Source organism: Lissotriton vulgaris, chromosome 4_1 (assembly GCF_964263255.1).
Source record: "Lissotriton vulgaris chromosome 4_1, aLisVul1.2, whole genome shotgun sequence".
Lineage (NCBI taxonomy): Eukaryota > Metazoa > Chordata > Amphibia > Caudata > Salamandridae > Lissotriton > Lissotriton vulgaris.
In genome coordinates, this window is record NC_141691.1 from 1,179,919,535 (window position 1) to 1,179,940,477 (window position 20,943).

Genomic DNA, 20,943 nt, shown 5'->3' on the forward strand with positions numbered 1-20,943 from the left:
CTCCTTGCGCCTTGATGTCATTTCTTGATCTATTTTTGTGCACAGAAGCTGCACAGATTGTGACAAAACACGCATCCCTGCAGCCATCTCCTTGCTGACATCAACTAGTTCTCTGATGCCCTTCCCTATGTCTTCCATGTTGTTGTTTAGGCTCCTCATTTGGCATTGGACACACATGATGGCCTTTCCCTGAATCCGTTGGATTCTGACCATGCTCCCCTCTAGGCCACGGAACACACTGGGAGCCTCCACATGCTACACTACTTTCTCGGAGTCTGCGGCGTCTTGTACCAGTATGGGCAACCTCTGCACTGGAGTGCAGTGTGGCAGAGCTACCGTCCCCAGGAAAGGTGTGTGTGTATTCCCCCTCAATGTCCCCTGCTGGTGACTCCATTTCTAATAGTGGGGCAACAACATGCCTCCTGCTCTGTTGTGATGCAGGTGTAGTAACAGGGAGTGATGCAGGCATTTCTAGGGATGATAATAACAGTGGTGATTGTGAACGTCTGGGGACGCCTGCAACTCTGGAGCCATTTGTGTATCTTGGGATGGTGGCTGTGTACTTGGTGCACCTGTGTCCTCTGATTCAGTCTGTGCGCTAGGACCTGCCTCCTGGCTCTCATCCCTCTCTGGGGCCATGCCTTCAGTCTCCTGGGAACGCCTGCGAGATGTCTGACCTGTGGATATATGAGCGTACATTAGATAACTGCTACTGCCTCACAGCCACTACAATTAAATGATTTTCACTTGAACAATTTACATGTTGCCTGCACTTCATTATGTCTGAAAATATTTCCCTAACTTTGTGGTTGCTGTGCTGTATGACATGGTCTTTCATTTAATGACTACATGTCCCATGATGCATTGCTCCTGTATAGTGCTTGCTGTACTGGACTGGGGTTCAATTAACCACATAGGGTAAAGGGAAGGATGATGGGGTGGGGAGGGATTGCTGTGCATGCATCTTACCTTTTCTGCTGGCAGCTTTGGCTGAGCTGTCTACATCTCCCAGTCCGCAGATGCTTTCAGGTTCATCTCCACCAGGTCAGTAAGGGGGGTGCTGAGTTCTTCCCTCCACCAGTGTTGCTTGCGTGCTTGTGGTGTTCTGCAATTTTCTTTTTTGTCTGGCTCCTGAGGTCGTACCACCTCTTTTTAAGGTCCTCTACATCTCTGGGAGACACTCAAACTGCATTCACTTTTTCTTGAATGTGCAGCCAGATATTCCTTTTGCAAGATTCTGCCACTGTGAGGGACTGCCTGCCAAATACTTTTTGTTGCTCCTTAACCACCTCCTCCACAAGCACCTGCGGCTCCATGCTGCTGAATTTCAGTTTCCTCTTCCTCTCTGGCTGGTCTTTGTCTGTGCTGCTTGCCATTTTTCAAATTCAAAAATGCACAAAACTTTTTCTGCTGCTCAGGGACTCAGCTCAGCTCCAACTGCCTCTCCAGAAGCTTCTAATTAGTTGTAGCTGCCTGTGTAGCCACTTCCTGGTAGAGAGGGTGAGGGTGGTAGCACCTGATTGGCTGCCTGATTCAGTTTCACTTTTATATGCTTTCCGATTCGGAATTTACCGAATCGGTATTTACCGAATCGGTATTTCCAATTCATACCGATGGGCCAGAAGGCCCATAGGAATAAATGGAGAATACCGATTCTGTAAATACCAATTTAGTAAATACCGATTGGCCAATTCCGAATTTTACTGATTCAGTAAAAAATACAGATTTTTTACCTACATTACATTTACCGACTCATAAATACAGATTCGGTAAAATTACCTACATCGTCGGCATGCTGGAGAGTTAATATACTCTTTTCGATTTGGGGTGAAAAGACCAACCTGTCACTGATTCATACTCCCAGGTAGTGAAATGCCTTAACCTGCTCCAGGGTTTGCGAGTCCAACATCAATTTACGCTTATTGGATTTAGGGGTTAAATGTCATAAATGTCATAAATGTTGCTTTAGAGCAATTAATTACTAATCCCCTATCCTTGCAAGCTTTAGCAAATTCATTCAGAATGTTCTGGATCCCCTTTGGTGTTTCGAAGAGCAGGGAGGGCACTTGGCAACCCGCAATCATATAACTCTCCTTTTAACCCATTTTTGTACATGGTAAATAGTGTTGGGGCAAGAACACAACCCTGTTGTACTCCCTTACATCTAGATTCAACCTAACTTTAGCCTACTTATTATGGTGCAGGCGAATCAAAATTTTGAGTAGGTATGTAGGGAACCCTAGGTCTCTAACGGCTGTCTACAGTTGGGTACGGTCTATTGAATCAAAAGCCAGTTTTAGAGCCACAAACACAACATACAAGTGACCCACTCTATTAGTCACTTCCTTCCATATAAGTAGAAGATCTAAAAACCTGATCTTAGGTGCTTGTAGAGAACCTAAATCTTGCCTGCAGATTCGATAAAATGTTATTCTCCTCAATCCAAACTTGGAACCAGGTTAAAATAATTTTACAGAATTTTTTTGGGTAAGTGTCTATGAGACTGATAATTGCAGGAGAGCCCCCATCCCCCTTTTTAAAAATTGGGATAATTTCAGCGCCTCTCAAAGATGCCGGGATGTCTCCACCATGCAAAATAGCATTAAAAACTGTTTGTAACAGTGGTCCCCATATTGTAGGCTCTGCTTTGTACAGGTCTCTTAGAAGCTTTTCTAACCCCGGGGCTTTCCCATTCTGCACAGAATTAACAGCAGTGACAGTTTCCACTATTGTGATAACAATCTCATCAGTTTGTATTGGGTCTGAGTAATTAAACTGTGAGTCTAGATAAGAAGCATCCCGTTTACCTGCATAAATGTGCATAAAATACTCCTCCCAGACATGGGGTTGTATGTGAAAATCTATTTCCATTTTCAGTTTGGGTGACTCTTTTGACAAAAGGTGCCAAAGTAATTGGCAGTCCTTCTGCCTTGATGCTTCTACACCAATTTCCTGACTCTTAATCCCTTTTTGCCTTAACTTGTGCCGCTTTGTACATGTTCCTACTGTTTTTAATATCTTACTGAGATTTCCACGGGGCGGTACTCTGTTGAAATACATTTTGCTTACACTCTTTGCTAAAAATAGTCATAATGCGTGAGTCAGTTGCTGGGAGGTGGCCATAATGTCATCTACGCTGGCAACAGTGTTGCTCAGGTCAGGGAGGAACTGAGTTACCGCAAAATACATTTTTGACAGAAGGGTGGAATCAGCTAGTATCTGTGGCCATTTTACTCTTTTGCCCTTGTTGATGGTAATTACGGGGACCGTCTTATGCTGAGACTGACCATGTAAAATTACTAGGCCAGACAGAGTAAGTGCCAGACCATTATGATCGGTATTGTCCCGATTTAATACAACCGTATCTTTAACGTTTGGCCAAGGATCGAGATCAACCACAAGATATAGTCTTGGACAAAACCAAAGATCGACTATTAGGAGATCTGTCCAAGACCGGATCCAACACAATGTTAAAATCACCGGCTAGTGTTATGGGACCTGAGCCGGAAAGTAACTGTGAGAAAACGGATTCCAAACAAGAAGGGTAATCCTGGTTCGGGTCATAATAGCCCACGACTGTAACTAGAAACCCAACCATGAGGACTGACACCATGGCCCATCTACCAGAAGAATCTACAGCATGTGAAACCAACTTAGCTTTAGCTCCTTTTTTAAAATAATCGTCACCCCCCTGGTATAAGATGTTTGAGTGGTAGAGACCGCAAAGTCAATCCATCTATTTTTCTTGATAAGCGCAATCATTTCACTGTGAGTTAATTGGGTCTCCTGTAACACCACAACCTGCGCATCCAAGTCTTTCAGGTATTGTAAAATTCTGTTGGCTCGGGGCTTGGTGCAGAGGCCGTTGACGTTTCAGGAGATAAACCTAACACTACTCATCTCTCATCCGATAAGCCAAGAAAACCAAAAATACTGTACCAAAAAAAGTGGTGTTTTATGTTACCATTCATAACTTCCTTGCAAAAATTGTGAGTATTAAAATTCCTTAAACTACTATTTAGGTTATTGAGGACTTTTTTTATATTTTTGCCACCCCTCTGCACCCACCCGCCCAAAGTGTGAACCCCTCCCCCATGAAAAACCCTTGCAATATCTAAAAGGAACAATGTCCAGTAAATAGTGCCCCACCGATTGACTCCCGGCAAGATAGATCACCTGCCTTCTTTTCAAGTGACATATGAAGAGCAAGAAAATTCAAGGGAAAGAAGAGAATAACTAAGACTGTGATCATATTAAGCAATACACTTAAGTGAAAAACCTACGTCAAAATTTAGAAGTAGAAAAGTAAATGGTGAGTCTCCTTAAGTAAGTAAGGTAGATTATAGGTGCATGAAGTTATACCTTACGGGCCCCCTTGCCCAGCTCCATTAGTAACTCATCGGCTGCTTGTAAAGATCTGATGTTAAACATCTTATTGTTGTGCATTACTTTAAGGGCTGCCGGGAACATGAGCTGAGCTTTTGCACCTAATTTCCTGAAGGCATCCAGGCGCCTCCCAAATTCCCATTGTTTTTCAAGTGTGACTCTAGAAAGGTCTGATCTTATCAAAAAGGTAAAACCTTTCCCAGCCAAAGACTTCTGTTTCAAAGCCGTATTTAGGATACGCTCCTTTAAAAGGTAAGTATGAAAGTTAACTAGGATCTTACGAGGTTTAGACCTCTGGGGATTCAATTTAAAGGGATCCCTATGAATTCTTTGAATGTCAGCCGACAATTCTTCGAGAGTATGCTCTAAGCACAGGGATTCCTTATGTAGAAAAACAATGTATTGTTTAATATCTGACCCTTCTGATCCTTCAGGAACATTAAGGATACGAATGTTCCCCCGTCTTGCATTGTTTTCAAGAGTTTCCATCCTCTCGCTAAGAGCCAAATCTTCCCTTGTAAGTTTCTGAATGTCAACTTTCGCCTGGTCCAAATAAATGGAGTGCGCTCCAACCGTCTCCTCTAGCACTCCGGTTCTTATAGTGAGCCCTTCAATTTTATTATCAAGCGTTTCACAGTAATTTCTAAACTCTATTTGATTAGCAGATGATTCAGCAAATCCCTTTCTTATCTCCAAGGTAAGGGCCGAAAATATCCCCAAAAAGGAGGCAGCCGTCATCGGAGAAGAAGAAACCAGTAATGAGTTTGGATCAAGTAAAGCAGGAGCAGAAGAGGTTTCTATATCTGCGCCCCCAGATGCCCCTCCTAGTTCAAGAAAATGTATCTCTTCGGCCTCCTCAGACAACTCTGTAGTTGGGACTAGGGGTAAACTCTGCGCTATCACAAATGAGAATTGTGGCGGAGATTGCGCGGGCTGCACGGGCTGTGATTCTCTTCCCAGATCATGTGGACCCTGAGAGTCCCCTGTGGGGGCAGTAGATACTACATTTTCAATATTTGACTAGAACTCTCCTCAGCTACATCTCTCACCTCCAGCGACGGTGTAACAACTGGCACCAAAGGTAGGCTAGGAGCGGAGGAATGGGCCTCTGAGAACGATGCCATATCAGTATCGTCAATCTCTTCAGAAAGATGTAAGACCTGAGGAACGACCTTAAAATAGGAGCGAAGTGAAGGAGTAATCTTCGACCCTATAGGGAGCCCTGTTTTAGGATCTTTAGCCTTAACCTTAGATTTACCCTTCACATTAGTATGTTTAGACTTAAATTCTGTGTTCAAAAAGGATGAAGATTTTGTCCTTCCTATTGGACGCTATGAGGCAGTATGGGTTTGTTGACGTTTGGCGACAAAGGTCGGGACAACAACAAGGGGTTTCTTTTCGGAACCTCAAATACCATCACAAATCAAGGATCGATTTTATTTTAATAAGTCAAAGACTGGTTGATTCTGTTAAAACCATAGACTATCTCCCGTCTCACCTTTCGGACCACTCTGCGGTTTAATTAGAATTAGGTCTCCGTATTAAGAAACCCCAGAGTACATGGTCCTTTGATCGCTCTTTCCTTTCTAATGATGAGGATATCTTATACCTAAAGTCGGAGACTCAGAATTTCTTTCCATCAAACAACGGCTCCGCCTTAAATATAATTATTTGGGACTCGTTCAAGGCTACCTTGAGAGGGCTTATTACAGGTAAAATTGCCTATTGTAGGAAGCAATATAAGGAAAAGATTTCCCCCATTGAAGTAGATATGGCTCGTATCCAACACAATATTGATATTAACTGTACAGCTTCAGGGTCTATTTTAGATCCTCTTCAGAATCAACTGTTGACTCTAAAAGGAAGCCTGGCTTCGATTCTAAATCTGAGGGTCCAACAAAGATGGGAAGCCAGTAAATTGGCACATTTTGAATATAGTGAGGGCGCTGGGAAATTACTAGCTTGGAAGACCAAAGTAGATCCGGTCCGTAATAATATAGCATCTATAAAAGTAGGAAATAACAAATTTACTTCGGATGAGGAAATTAGGAGGTTTTTAGGGACTTCTTCTAAGATATATATCAAGAAGATAAGGTAATTACATCTGAGGCTATCAAGAGCTGGTTCAATAATATCACTTTGCCCTCTTTTTCTTTTGAACAGTCGCAATATTTGGACAGTCCAATTACAGAGGAGGAGGTGAGAACAGCCATCAGGAAGGGTAAGAGGGGAAAGGCTTCCGGACCTGATGGGTTGCCAACCGAGTTATATAAACTCCTGGAGTCAGAAGTCATTCCCTTCCTTACTATTCTATTCAATCAAATCCTTTTAGAAGGAATGCCTCCTCCGGTATCGTGGGATAATGCCTCTATTACCTTTATTTTAAAACCAGGTAAACCTAAGGAGGCCTGTGGATCGTATAGACCGATCTCAATTTTGAATGTGGATTATAAAATCTTTACCACAGGTCTATCTTCTAGATTGGCCTCTATTGCTCCCTCTGTTCTTCATTCGGATCAGAAGGGATTCCTGAAAGGGAGACAATTTTATGAACTCACTTATGATTTATTGGGCGCCATTGATATGGCAATAACCAACAATCACCCATTGGCCGCCCTCACGCTGGATGCAACCAAGGCTTTCGACAGGGTCAACTGGGTGTACCTGTTGGAGGCCTTGGCCAAGTTTGGTGTGGGGGAAAGGTTTCGTAGGGTGATAGGCCTATTGTACAATAATCCGTCTGCCTGCCTCCTTATTAATGGTGACCTTTCGAACTCTTTTTCCTTCTCTGGGGAACCCAGCAGGGTTGCCCGCTTTCTCCCTTGCTTTTTGATTTTTACATTGAACCCTTCGCGCAACATCTAAGGGAGGAAGTGACCATCAAACCTTTTTCCTATCAAGGTTGGATGAGGAAGGTAGCATTATATGCCAATGAAGTGCTTATTTTAACATCAGAGGTCACCACTGCACTCCCGGCTATCTTGAAATTGGCTCATGCCTTCGGACAAGTGTCGGGATATGAGATCAATGCAGCCAAGACTGAAATGCTTGTATGGAATGGCGAAGACTCCGTAACAGAATTCCAAGCAGGCATTTCAATGCGATACTTAGGCTTGACGATAGTGAAGGACATTAATAAACTGGTCCAAGTCAACTTATCAACCGTCGTCAAAGATTGCCGTAAGCTTCTCCAATCATGGTCGCATCTGCCCCTTTCATTCATAGGTAGAGCCAACCTCATTAAAATGTCAATCCTGCCTAAAATTTCTTTTATTTTTAATACCATTCCTTTATACTTTGATCAAACTATTTTAGCCAATTTCCAGTCCAACATTTCATCCTTTATCTGGAATAACCATCTTCCACGAATCGCTTGAAAAAAACTAAGACGGCGACGTGATAAAGGCGGTCTGGCGGCTCCAGACCTAAAGATCTACGCCTGGGCCTTTCAATTATCCCACTCTCGAATGCTGTTGAAAGGACCCTTAACTTCAGGGGTGGGTCCTATGTTTGCAGCTATGTTGGATGGGGAAAGAATTAATCGTTCGGGTTTTCTTTTTAAGTTTGTTAATCCTAAGTTTTAAAAAAAATTAAACTGAAGACTCTTCAAGGTCTTGCTAGAACTTGGACTGAAGTTATGAAATCTATAAAACAAAATAATTTTTGTGAAAAAACACCGTTGTGGGGGTTGCCTGAAAATCCTGCTTGGCTGGAAGACAGCTTAGCTACCCCTTTGAGAGGGCTGGAAGTTTGGGGAGACCTCTTTTATGAGGGGGATTTACTCTTGTGGGAACATCTGCAGGTCAAGGTTGGCCCCAACCTTTCACGATTTAAATACTTACAGATTCTTAGCTGGACTTTAGCCTATACAATTTCTCCCGCTAACAGGAAGAAGTTCAAACTTGGAGGGCACAGCCCATTGGTGTCTGATTTAGTGAACTTGGGTCCAGTTCAAAGTGTCCAAATGGTATAATCTTATTCTGGAGGAGTCGGATGGGGACTTTGTTCTGCCGGAGTCTTTATGGGGTTCAGTCTTGATGGACCAGAATCTACAAAATCTTTGGATGACTTCTTTTGAACTTCTGTGGAGCATTGTCAAGCCTTCCTGGTTACGTAGGAATCATATTTTTACCCTGCATAGGGCATACTACTCCCCTCTCAGGTTGTCTAAATTTTCAGGAGGAGAGTCAGTGTCTTGTGCTAAATGCGGGTTGATTGCTGCATCAGATACACATATGTTTTTTGAATGCCCTCAGTTAGCCACATTTTGGGAGGAGATCAGCAATTCCCTCACAGGGTCATTGGGAAGACTTGTCACTATAGATCTGCCCCTGGTGGTATTTGGTGTTCTAGAAGGTGTACAAAGTCCAGCTAGGTGCCTAGTATTTTATGCAGTCCTGCTTGCAAGAAGGGAGATCTGCAGGAAATGGAAAGACTCTTCACCTCCTACTTTTAGAGATTGGCAAACTTCAGTCCTGCAGACCTCATGTACCGATCTGGCTAGACCTGGCAATCAGAGTAAAAGGGCATTCTGGTATTTATTATCTTGGCTTCATTAATGTATCCGTTTTTTTTTTCCCCCGGGTCCTATGATTGATCTCCTATGGTGCTTCTAAAACTTGCACCAGTGGAACAGCCGTTATCCGGTTCATGCCCTGCCCCAACTGGCTGTCAAACTACCCCAAGGTTTGCCGCAGATTGGTAAATCATGGACTGTGTGCCTTCTTGGAATACAGTTGACAGCTGAGGGATAGATGGCCCCTACTAGATTTGTATCCCTTCCAGTTTTTCAGATAAACTGAGACAGCTGCTCTCTGTAAATTCCTTTTGGTACTTTGTCTACATGGTGGTTATGAGGACAAAAAAAAAATGAGATCTACCAGAATATAGTTGATCCTGGACTTAACTTTCCCCCTCTTAAACGTGTCGCAAGCTTCTGTATCCGAGTGTGTCCAACCGTTGCAGGCTCGAACCCCGTGGGTAATGGTAAATGATAATACCTGTTGCCCCACCCTAGTACATTTCTTGATAGCTGTGGTCTGATTCTCAACCCCTCTAGCTTTGTCTTCATTATGTAATAACTCCTGCATATAGTTACCCGGTTCGAATGTTATATTAAAGTCACCAGCAACTATGAGTTGATATTTTCCCTTAGCTGTATCAAGGTAGTTTGTTAATGTGGTTATTGTATCTGATGTCTTGTGAGGACTACTAAAAGGTTTGTAGATATTAAATATCCTAAGATGGATATTTTGTTTCAAAGAAGCCAATTCAAAGTCTAGTATCTACTCTGAACCTAGTTCCAGCACCTTGATTTTACTTGCTAGATAGTTCTTAGTCCTAATTAATAGACTACTGGCTGCGCCGCCAGCTGGAGATTGCATAGCTTCTATGCTAAAAGTAGTAAAGCCCACCCTGTGTACCCGCTCAACCGCCCAGGTTTCCTGAAACAGACATAGATGGAATCCATCCACTAGATTGCACCACTCAGGGTCAAATATCTTTGACTTTATGCCCGCAGTGTTCCAAAATAAGATTTTCAAATCCTGGGGTTCGAACACGCACTCCTGGGCAATCGTTTTTGCTCTCTCGTGATCTAGGTATTGGAGCTGATGACATGGCTTGATTACTGGGCACAGGGTTCAGTTTCATTATTGGTATTAATTTTAATTAACTCTTTAGGCTGAGAAATGGGTGGTGCCTCAGATATTATTTGTGGATTGGTAGTTGTAATGAATAGTCAATCTTGGAAATCCAGGTCAGTCAGGGGTAGGAATCTATTTCACATTTCCGGAAAGGGGAACTCCTGTCTCACGTGGGTTTCTAAGTGAGTGACTCAATGACTGGGGTATTGGCTCCAACGCATTTGTGATGCTTATAGAAAAACCCAGGTGTCACAATGTCCATCCCTTGTCTTGGCCTCTGGATTAATGGGTTTTTCCCGCAGCTGAGCAGCTGCCCAGCTAGCATTGGAGATCTACAGTTTATGATAATGAAATCTCCTACTATAGACTTACGTAACCGCCAACCCAGTTTACCCGTCTTTGAAACAAGATATCACTGTAGTTGGTATTTGAAAAATGTGTGTTCTGGGTTAGCCAGTGGCAGAATTTGTTTTTCAGCTGGTTCAAGGATTCAATTTAATTTTCCTGTATTGGGGGGACATTGGTTAAAATTGCCACATAAGGACAGCACTCTGGGGGGAAGATGTAATGTCACCTTATTATCTTGATTTTCAGACCATTTTGATTCAGCAATTTAGGGCAAGTCTGTTTACTACAATCAGATATATTCCCTGTAGGGGTTGCATTTAGAGTGAAGGCCCGGTGTTACTACAATCAGTTATATTCCCTGTAGGGGTTCAATTTAGAGGCCCATTGTTACTAGAGGGCAACCTTACACTTCCCGGGTAAGAGTCCTATCTGTTTTTGAGGTACTGCCTTTATGCCATTCCTATTTGTTTCAGTATTTAGTGTATAAGATGGTAAATTTACATTTCTGCTAGCGTGCCCCTCAGCAAAGTTTGAGCCCCGTGAGGATCAGCCCCTTGTTCGCATTTTTTCGTTTTCACCCCTGTCCCAGATAATACAACAACAACCGATTTTTTAATTTGTTCCACACTTGTCTGCAGTTTGTCTAGTCTAGCCAGAAGGGGCAGAAAATTATTGGTAATGTTTTTTTCAATGCATGATATTATAGTCTCAATAGTTTGCAGGGATAAACCCTCAGAGTAGAGAGGCAGGTCAGTGTTTAAGTCAATCAAAGAAGATGATCTTTGCCATGTTTCAGTGACTGCTTCCGGAACTAACTCCTGGATATTTTTTCTTGCTCTAGTCCTTACAACTGTTGGAGGCCCCAAGTGTTTTACCTTCTTTTTGGCTGCGGTTTCACAGATAAGAGTTGCCGTAGGTAGAGGAACAAGGCACTGAGAGGGGGATGTAACAGATGGATTTTTATTAAGTACATGAATGTTCTGACTATAATCACTTGTTGGAACAGTTTGTAGAATGACCTCAGCAATATGTTATGTTATAGAGTTTCTAAAGCACTCGAATGCCCATGGGTGTCTTGGCGCTATTTGAATGACAATCAGGTGAGGGTATAGGTGCTTAGAGATAACTAGGGACCTAAAGGGTAAAAAGCCACGTTTTTATTAGCTTCCTAAAATTAAACAATGTTGGAGCTGCCTTGATGTTAATAGGATAACCATTCCACAGGACAGGGGCTTCAGTGGTAAAAAAAAAAACTGCCTCCTCATTTTAATCTCTTAAACCTGGGGAAAGGCACTATCAAGGTATTTTTGGATCAAAGTGCTCTATTAGGTTAAAGACAAGCCTGGCTGCCGCATTCTGCTCACTCTGAAGTTTCTTCATATATTGGTTTTGAAGTTTGGAAAAAAGACCATTACAGTAGTCCAATTTCATAAAATTAAGAAAGACAACTGTTTTTCTGGTGGGTAAAGGAATAAAAGAAAGAATCTTTCTGATAATCCTTAGGGTGTTAAAACTGGCTGAGACAACCAAGCTAATGTGTATATTAAAGCTTAGTTTGTCATCTATTATTATGCCCAAATGTCTTGCTTTTTGTACAGGAGTGGGGAGAATTCCCATCTCTGTTGGCCAGCATGCCGGTCTCCAAAAAGAAGAGGTATTACCAAAGAGTATCACCTTGGTTTTCTCTCCATTTAGCTTCTATGTTGTTTGAGGCTGCCATCACAATTTGAGTGTCGTCTGCATAAGAAGTAGGGGAAATACCGAAAGATCTAATCAGAGGGGCCAGTTCTGAAACATAAACATTAAAAAGCAGAGGACTCAATGAAGATCCCTGTGGGGCCCCACACGGGAGTGAAAAGGAATCAGAAGAAAAGTTCTCCAACATAACATTCGTTTCTGTTATCCAGAAATGATTGGAGTAGAGCCAAGGCATTGTCAGCAATGCCCAACTTACTGAGATGGTTGACAAGAGTGACATGGTCATCAGTATCAAAGGCTGCCAACAGATCCAAAAGGATGAGTGCTGCGGAGCCCCCCTTATCCAGGATAGGTCTTAACTCATCCATTGTTTTTGTTAGTGCCTTCTCAGTACTATCTTTGACCCTAAAGCCGAACTGAGAAGGATCCAACAGATGATTATCCTTAATAAACTTTGATAATTGTGTATTAATCCGTTTTTCCACAAGTTTGGCCGTAAAAAGGTAACTTGGAGATGGGACGGTAATTGGCTGTGTTATCGCAGGGTGAACCAGGAATTGTAGTCCCCAACAGCAGGCAGCAGGCAGTACTGGCAAATTATTAATACTTGTGTAATATTCAAAGTGCCTTCTAAAGTATTTAAATTAAAAGATAATAATATTAATAATATTTATAAGGGATTGACACCCATCCGATGGGATGGAATGGGATGCAAGGGAAAGAGGGGTTTTGGGTGGGGGAGTATATTCATTCCTAGGTATTAATTGTAATATTCAAGTAATAATTGTTATTAATATTTGTGTAATACTAAAGTGATTTCCTTTTTTAAATACATATACATTTTAAAAATTGCAAATATATTTATGATTGATTTACACCCGTCCCCTGGGATGGAATGCAAGGGAACCAGGGGTTTTGGATTGGAAAGTGTATTCATTTCCAGGTATTAATTTCAATACTTGGGTATTCATGATTATTAATACTTGTGTAATATTTAAAGTGATTTCTATTTTAAAATGTATTTAAATTTTAAACAGTTTAAATAATTTTTATGAGGGATTGACACCCATTCCCTGGGATGGGATGCAAAGGAAACAGGGGCATTGGGTGGTGGAGTTTATTAATACCTAGGTATTATTTTTAATACTCGAGTATTAATCATTATTGATGCTAGTTTAATATTTAAAATGCGTTCTACTTTTACATTCATTAAAGTAAAAAAATACGTCAAATAAAATTTATGAGAGATAGACACCCATCCCCTGGGACAGGATGCAGATGAAACAGGGATTTTGGGTGGGGTAGTGTATTAATACTCAGGAATACATTTTAATGTTTGGGTATCATTTATTATTAATACTTGTGTACTATTTAAAGTGAATTCTATTTTTAAATGTATTTGAATTATAAACATTTTAATTAATATTTATGAGGGTTTGGCACCCACCCCCTGTGGCAGGATGCAAGAAAAACAAGGGTTTTGGGTTGGAAAGTGTATTAATTCCCAGGTAATAATTTCAATACATGGGTTAAAAAGATATTACAATAATTCATAAGAAACATACATATATGTATTAATTTAGAAAAAATAAAGTACATTTAGAATTGTTTTTAATAGGTTTTAATTGAGATTAAATATTATAGAACACATAAAATGTATTTTTGAAAAATGTATTTCATTAAAAAATATGACAGTAAACAATTGTTAAAAAACAATGTTATAAAAACAACTTACCATAATTCCAATCAAGACATTTATCTTTAGTTTGCATTTAGATAAATGCATAAAAAGTACATAGAATCGTATAAAATGTAATACACATCATGTAAAACAGCAACTCAGTTGTAATAACAATTAAAAAAGACGGTGTCAAGTTCATAAAACAGCTGTATAAATAGGTTTAAGAAATCAATAAAACCCTATGCATGAACACAGATTGCCCCCACTAATAGGTATTAGTACAAATTCTAAAATTGTGCCCCATGTGGATTAAAATGCATCTTTATAATTTTAAGGACGGCAAGTAAAACATTTGCAAGCATAAAACATATGTACAGGGTTTCCAATGATCGAAAGGTTTCGAGGGCTTGCATATGCGAGTGGATACAAAGTTTTTTAAGCAGTGGGATAATACATTTTTTCCTCTCTACCTTATAGAATGAGCAAAAAAATAAAAGGCGGGAGATAGATTGGTGGGAGAGGCCATTACAGGGGCACAGAGATAGCTGGTTTGCTGAGTATACTTGTGCCGGATAAACGGCCATTAATGGTATATAATTCAATCTAAATCTGGTCAGTGCGAATCGGTGCCTGATGTTCGTGACAAATGAAATGTAGGATAAATGACGAGGGCTCACAGTTGGTGATGTAGATGTGTGGTCACTGTGATTTTATTTTGGGTTTTTTGCCACCTGTCTGAGTTGCATTTAACGTCAAAGAGTTCTTTTGGACGCAATTTAGAAAAGGATAAATACTCAGATGGTGAATTAAACAGGAACTCCAGGTCTAATTCTCTGAGGGACTGTTTCACATTAACTAGCCAACTAATCGAAGAAGCACGATCCAAGGTTAGGATGTTCTTTAGTACTAAGAGGTTCAGAGGGACCGATTCCCTTTTCCAGATTGGGAGCCAGGCTACAAGCAGAGCAATGTTCAGGGTTTCAGATATGAACGGAAAATCTAGTTCCTTATGGGTTAAAATGCTTGGGCAGGATGTTGGGATAGCTAATTGACTCTTCAAAAATTTATCTTTTATTGCTTATAGAGAGTCAATATTTGCTATTCCCCAAAACGCTGCACCGTATGACACCGTTTGTGCATGATAAATTTCTAGCATTTCTTTTACTGGTTTGTTCCCTATTTTTGCTGCAAACTTCCAGATACTGGCTATACTTTTGGTCATCAATAGTGTCCTATTCCTCACCATAGTGAACACTTTCAGTCTTTTGTCAAACAAAATTCCAAGGTACATACAGTTGTCCACTTTGTCCAGTCTTCTGCCGTTAATATGGAAGCCCATTAGTTTCTGATTCTTGTTCCTACCCATGGCCATCACATAGCATTTTGTTTTATTGACATGTAGGCCTAGCTCTGCCATATAAATAGAGTATGTCTCAATCAAGAGCTGTAAGGCCATTGGAGTTTGGGCCAGAAGATGGCGTCCTCTGCGTAAAGCATAACAGGTTAAGGGTATGTGCCTACCAGTGGAATGTTATTGCATTTTTCAGTCAGGACTTCAGAGAGTTTATTTGTGTAAAGGGAGAAGAGGAAGGGTGCAAAAACACAATCCTTTATCAATCCTGAAAGGTTTTGTGCACTCCCTTTGTTGTCTGTATCGGACTACTTCCTCTGTGTGTCTGTATAGGTCCCTGATGAAAGAGATTATGGATGGGTCCATGGCCAATGATTTCATGATGGACCAGAGTTTGTTGTGGTTACACAGTCAAAGGCTGTAGACAAATCCATAAAGGCCAAAAATAATTGCCCCCACTTAGCGATTAGGGCAAGGTTGGGAAACTGGTATATTGTGCCCCTCCCCTTCCAGAAGCCATACTGGGCTTCAGCGAAGTTATGTGAGAGAAGATTCTTCCGCCAGCTCTGGCTCTGCAGATGCGCGGGGTTTCCGCCAGTGCGAGGTTCGCAGATAGGAGATTTCTTTTGGGTACATGGAAGCTGATTCTGTCGTTGAGGTATTTGGGTCTGTTGTTGTTTAGGCATTTGTAGGCATGAGTGAGGATTTTGAAGGTGACTCTTCTCTCCCGGGAAGCCAGTGGAGTCTTCGTAGGTGTTGGCTGATCTGTTAGTGTCGGGGTTGCCGAGGACAAGTCTGGCTGCGGTGTTCTGTATTGTCTGGAGTTTGCAGAGTAGGGACTTGTTGATTCTGGCATAGAGTGCATTTCCATAGTCCAGTGTGCTTGTGATGAGTGCGTGGGTGACAGTCTTCCTTGACTCAGGGAGATCCACTTGAAGGTCTTGCAAAGGATGCGAAGTGTTGACCTGTCGGTTCATGGTGAGAGATGAGTGGAGTACGATGCCGAGGTTCTTGCCGTGGTCTGAGGGGGTTGGTAGACTTACGAGGGTGGTCAGCCACCAGGTGCTCTCCCATTCTGAAGGGGTGGTATCCAGGACGAGAACTTCTGTCTTCTTGGCGTTGAGCTTCAGGCAGCTATTGGTCATCCAGACTGAGATGTCTTGCATTCCTTTCTGGAAGCTGAGTTTGGCGGTGGAAGTGTCCTTGCTGAGGAAGTGGATGAGCTGGGTGTTGCCAGCTTAGGATACGATGTTGAGGCTGTGTTATCGGACGATAGCTTCGTGGGGGGCCATGTAGATATTAAAGAGGATGGGACTCAGTGATGAACCCTGTGATACTCCGCAGGTGATTTTCGTGGGGTTGGAGAGGAAGGGTGGCAGTCTGATCCTTTGGCTTCTTCGGGTGGTGAATGATCGGATCCAGTCCAGAGCTGTTTCTTCTATGCCTGCCTAATGTTATCTGGAGTCTAGTGTGCAGTGGGAGACAGTGTCGAAGGCGGCTGATAGGTCAAGTAGGATGAGGGCTGTGTAGTGGCCTTGGTCCAAGAGGGTGCAGATGTTGTCTGAGACATAGAGTATGGTGGTCTCTTTGCTGTGGTCACTTCAGAATTCGGATTGAGAAGGGTCAAGGATAGCGTTCTCTTCGATGCATTGTGTCAGTTACCTATTGACTGTTTTCTCTGCAACTTTGGCTGCGAAGGGGTGGGAGCGAGATGGGCTGATAGTTCTTGAGGTTGGTGTGGTCAGCCTTGGACTTTTTGAGCAGGGGTCCGACATCTGCCTGCTTCCAGTTGTCTGGGAAGGTGACTGTTTTGAAGGTGGTGTTGATGGTGAGTTGTAATTTGGGCGCAATGGTGGTAGCGGCTCTGTGGTGGATGTGAGTGGGGAGGGGTCTGTGGGGGCCCGAGTGGATGGCTTTCATATTCGGGGCGGTGTCATCGGCCGTGATCAGTGTCCAATTGGAGATGGTATGCTAGTTGATGTCTCTAGGGGGCAGGGGGGCCGGGCGGTCTGTGGCGCTTGGTGAATGGTCGATGAAGTTGTGGTAGAGGTTTTTGATCTTGAGGTTGAAATAGGTTCCAAGTATGTCACAGAGGTCTTGGGATGGAGTGATGTCTGTGGCTTAACTGCGTGGGATGGTGCATTCTTGAATGACACTAAGAAGCTCCTTGGAGTTGGTGGAGTTAGCCAGGATTTTGTTTTGGATGAAGCTCCTCTTGGTGGCTCTAATCTGGTTGTGGTAGTCCGTCATGGCATCCTTGTAGGTGGTGTGGTTTTCAGTTATCTTGGTGTTTCTCCAATTCTTTTCCAGGAATCTGCAGGTTGCCTTGCTTCTTGGAGAGTGGTGATAAACCAGACGGCTTTCCTGGGGCGTTGTGTGTCGGGGTTGCGTAGCGGGTGAACTCGTCTACGCAGTTTGAGATCCAGGTGTGGAGTTAAGTTGCTTGTCGGTAACCTTGCTCCAGTTACTTTGTGGTGGGTGTGGGGCTGGTTTGGGTGCATTGGGTTTGTTGTCAGCGAAGTGTACCCAGTGGTGGTCGGTCCATGGCAGCTGCGTTGTGTGGCTGAATTGGACGCTGTTTCCTGCCGCGAAGATAGTTGTAAAGACATCTAGTGGAACTCCAGTGCTGGTAGAATCCTCTGGTATGGCTTGGATATCTCTGGCATTTTGGCTGGTTGTTCCTGGAATATATTTTGGAAATGGTTTAACCACGTGGCCTCATCTATGTGGAGAACCAGTGATGGCCCACTCTCCTCCTGGAAAAGGGGGCTAATAACTATTTTCCAAAAAGGTTTGCTGTCTTTAGAAATGGAAGCTAATCTCACGTTTTCACAGGCTTCATTAGTAATCCCCCTTTTTCTTTCCTGCCTTTCAAATTTATAAGCAGACCAGAGATTTCTGATAAGATTTTGATCTCTAGGTCATGATTTAAGTGCCTTGTGATCCGCTAGTGCTTGTAAACAATTTTCCCAAACCACTTTTGTTGTGAAGATGTTTTTAGGGATATTTGACAAGCAAGGTGCTTCTTTATGGAAGGTAAAATACTGCTAAATGCTCTCATGGTTTGGTTAACCTTGAAGGGTAAGTTTAAGCATAAAGAGATCTACTTATAAGAGGATGACAGTATTTTCTGTAACAATTTTGTGGGGTCAATAATCTCCCATTTTAAAGTATAGCCATTTTTCCTGGATAATATTTGTTTGGGTAAGCAGATAGTGTCCAGTTTTTTGGGTGAATGCCAGCTAAACGTTAAGTTATAAAAAGAGTGATCACTGAATTCAGACTGTATGACCTAAAATTCTTGGCATTTCTGCTAAACAAAATAAAATTAATACATGAGGAGCCCCCTGCCCAATGAAATGTTGCAGCCATTTGCCCTTTGTTAGAGCATTTTGGATTAACAATTTCCAAGTCCAATGCCATTATTAAGCTATTTAGGGCATTGCCATAGTTATGATGGTTAAAAGGAGTCAGAGGATGGCGCTTTTCATCAATAACCCCACATACGTTAGGGTTGGTGTGATTGTAAGTATGAGAGTTAAAATCCCCAACCCATATAATTAATGGCCATCTGGTATAATTACAAATAAGCCCTCCATTTTGTACCCCAGTTCTTCTGCTACATTTGCAGGTTTTATGAAGTTATTGTTGTAGAAGTGTATTAGTACTAAATCAGAATTTTACCGTCCCCTGGCTACTATAATGTGGAAGTAATTTGAGCTGTTTACAAATACTATTTTGTCAAACAAGAGTGTATTGGCAATGAGTGTTATTAGACCCCCTTTAGATCTGCCTGCGATAGAAGGGGTGGGTGGAATGAAAAAGAAGTGATAGCCATTTAAAAAAAGGTTTCTGTGCCCATGTCTGCTGCAAACAAATAATGCTAATGTCTCTCAGCTCTGGTTCCCACACCAAGGTGCATTTTTTTCCTTTTTAAAACTAGCTATGTTCCATGAGATGAGTACAATACCTCCTTCATCAGATTGGAATGGAATAACCCCCGCGGAGCAGTAGATGGTAGGCATGGTAGATCGTGTAAGGCCTGTGTGAGGGTGGGCAAGCCACCAATCCTGGTAGAGCCTCCTGTCATGAGTGTTCCTTCAGCCTCAATCTCTGCAATGCTGGGTGGAGATAGTGTTTGTAATAACAACTATTTGTTAAAAATAAACATTTCATCTTAACTGTATAATAACATATTGTTTTTTAATTTTTTGTAGGTTTTCCCACACTTTCCCATTGAGATGAATGAGAGAAATTGTTATTTTTTCCTTTTTACTAATACAGATGATGTTGCCGGTTGTAAGTAAGTTTCTACAGTCAGTGGATCATGACTGTCAAGATTGGAAGCAAGGTAGAGCTGCGCTCAGGTAAAGCATATTGTGATGTTTAAAAATAGATTTTGGGTGGCATAGTTTATTGTAAGGAGAGAGGAAGGATGTAGTTAGAACTAGAATAGTACTTTTATGCATGTTTTGAATGTTTTAACCAACATTTTCATTTCTATGCAGGTAGCGGTTGAAGGCCCACATTGGATTGATTGCTTTCTTGACACTTTTGGATTAAGTAAAATATTTGAAAAGAAAGATTTAGATTTATTTTAAACTAAAGTGTAAAGAAAGCAATATTTTTTTTAATATGTGTGACGTGTCGGTTTTTCAAATCAAAGTATCGCGCAGTCGCAGATTTTCAGCCAGATGGAAGGTTCAAGACCACAGATGGAATGGATGGCCGAATTGATTTTTTGGACAATTTAAAAAATTTTCTTAATGGTTTTTTACTTTATGCATAATTTCTGTGACTAGTGGATTGTAACAATGGATTTCTTGTTTCGATTTTTGCCAAAATAGTTTGTTTTTCTGGATTTTCTTGGGGGGGAGCATTTATTTAGGTGGACACAGTATAGTTTGCAGAACTGTTTTCGCTGTAAAATATGTCAATGCCAATCTGTGTGCATTTTTGATAGTTTGAATTGGGTTTTGGATTCCATTATGGATTATGGATTTGTTTCTATGGATTTGTGAACTTCTCAAGACTCTCGTGAAATGTGGGATTGTACACAAGTCCAAGAGTCGAAGAAAGAAGACAACTGAAGGTAGGAAACCCAGTTTTACTTCAAATTTAAAAACATTTAAAAAAAATGCCAATTGAATTAGTAAAATTGAATTTCAAAACAGGCAAGTAAGGTTGTATAGGTGTTTGAGCAGATTAGAAATGTAGGATGTGTGCAATATTATCTAGGTAGTCTGAAGCCACCATCAACGAAAATTGTTGAATTTGACCCAATAGCCACTCGGACATTTCATTTGTTCTTTTTAAAATTTGTGGGTTCAGACTACTAGTCAAAGATTGCGCTATTCTCATTTCTTGGAAACTTTTCTCCTCCTTCAAAATTTCCCAAAAAGTTTACAAGTTTGATTGAGTTTTTCCAATTCATTTATTGAAGTTGTTGTGCCATCCTTCTATGGCATTGTTTGTTTATGCTCCTCCCTCGAAGCAGGTTGTGTAACATTTCCACCACTAAACATGAAATTGTGGCTTCCTTCTGCAACCTGACCTGCTTGGATGGCCAATCCATGTGTCCTCAAAACGTAATTTAGAAAGGGTGCTAATTGTTCTTTGTTTTTAGTAAAATAGTCACATTCAGTAATAGATGTGTCATATTCATCTACACAGTCAGAAGGAACAAAGCAAAGGGCTGTTAGTTTTTTTTAACTTGAATTGCTGTTTACTGTCTGATATGTAATCCTCAACTAAGGATGTTTTTTTTAATTTTTCTCCGATATGGCATTGAATTGTGAAAAAAAAATCCTTGAATTTGTGTATCTGGATACATT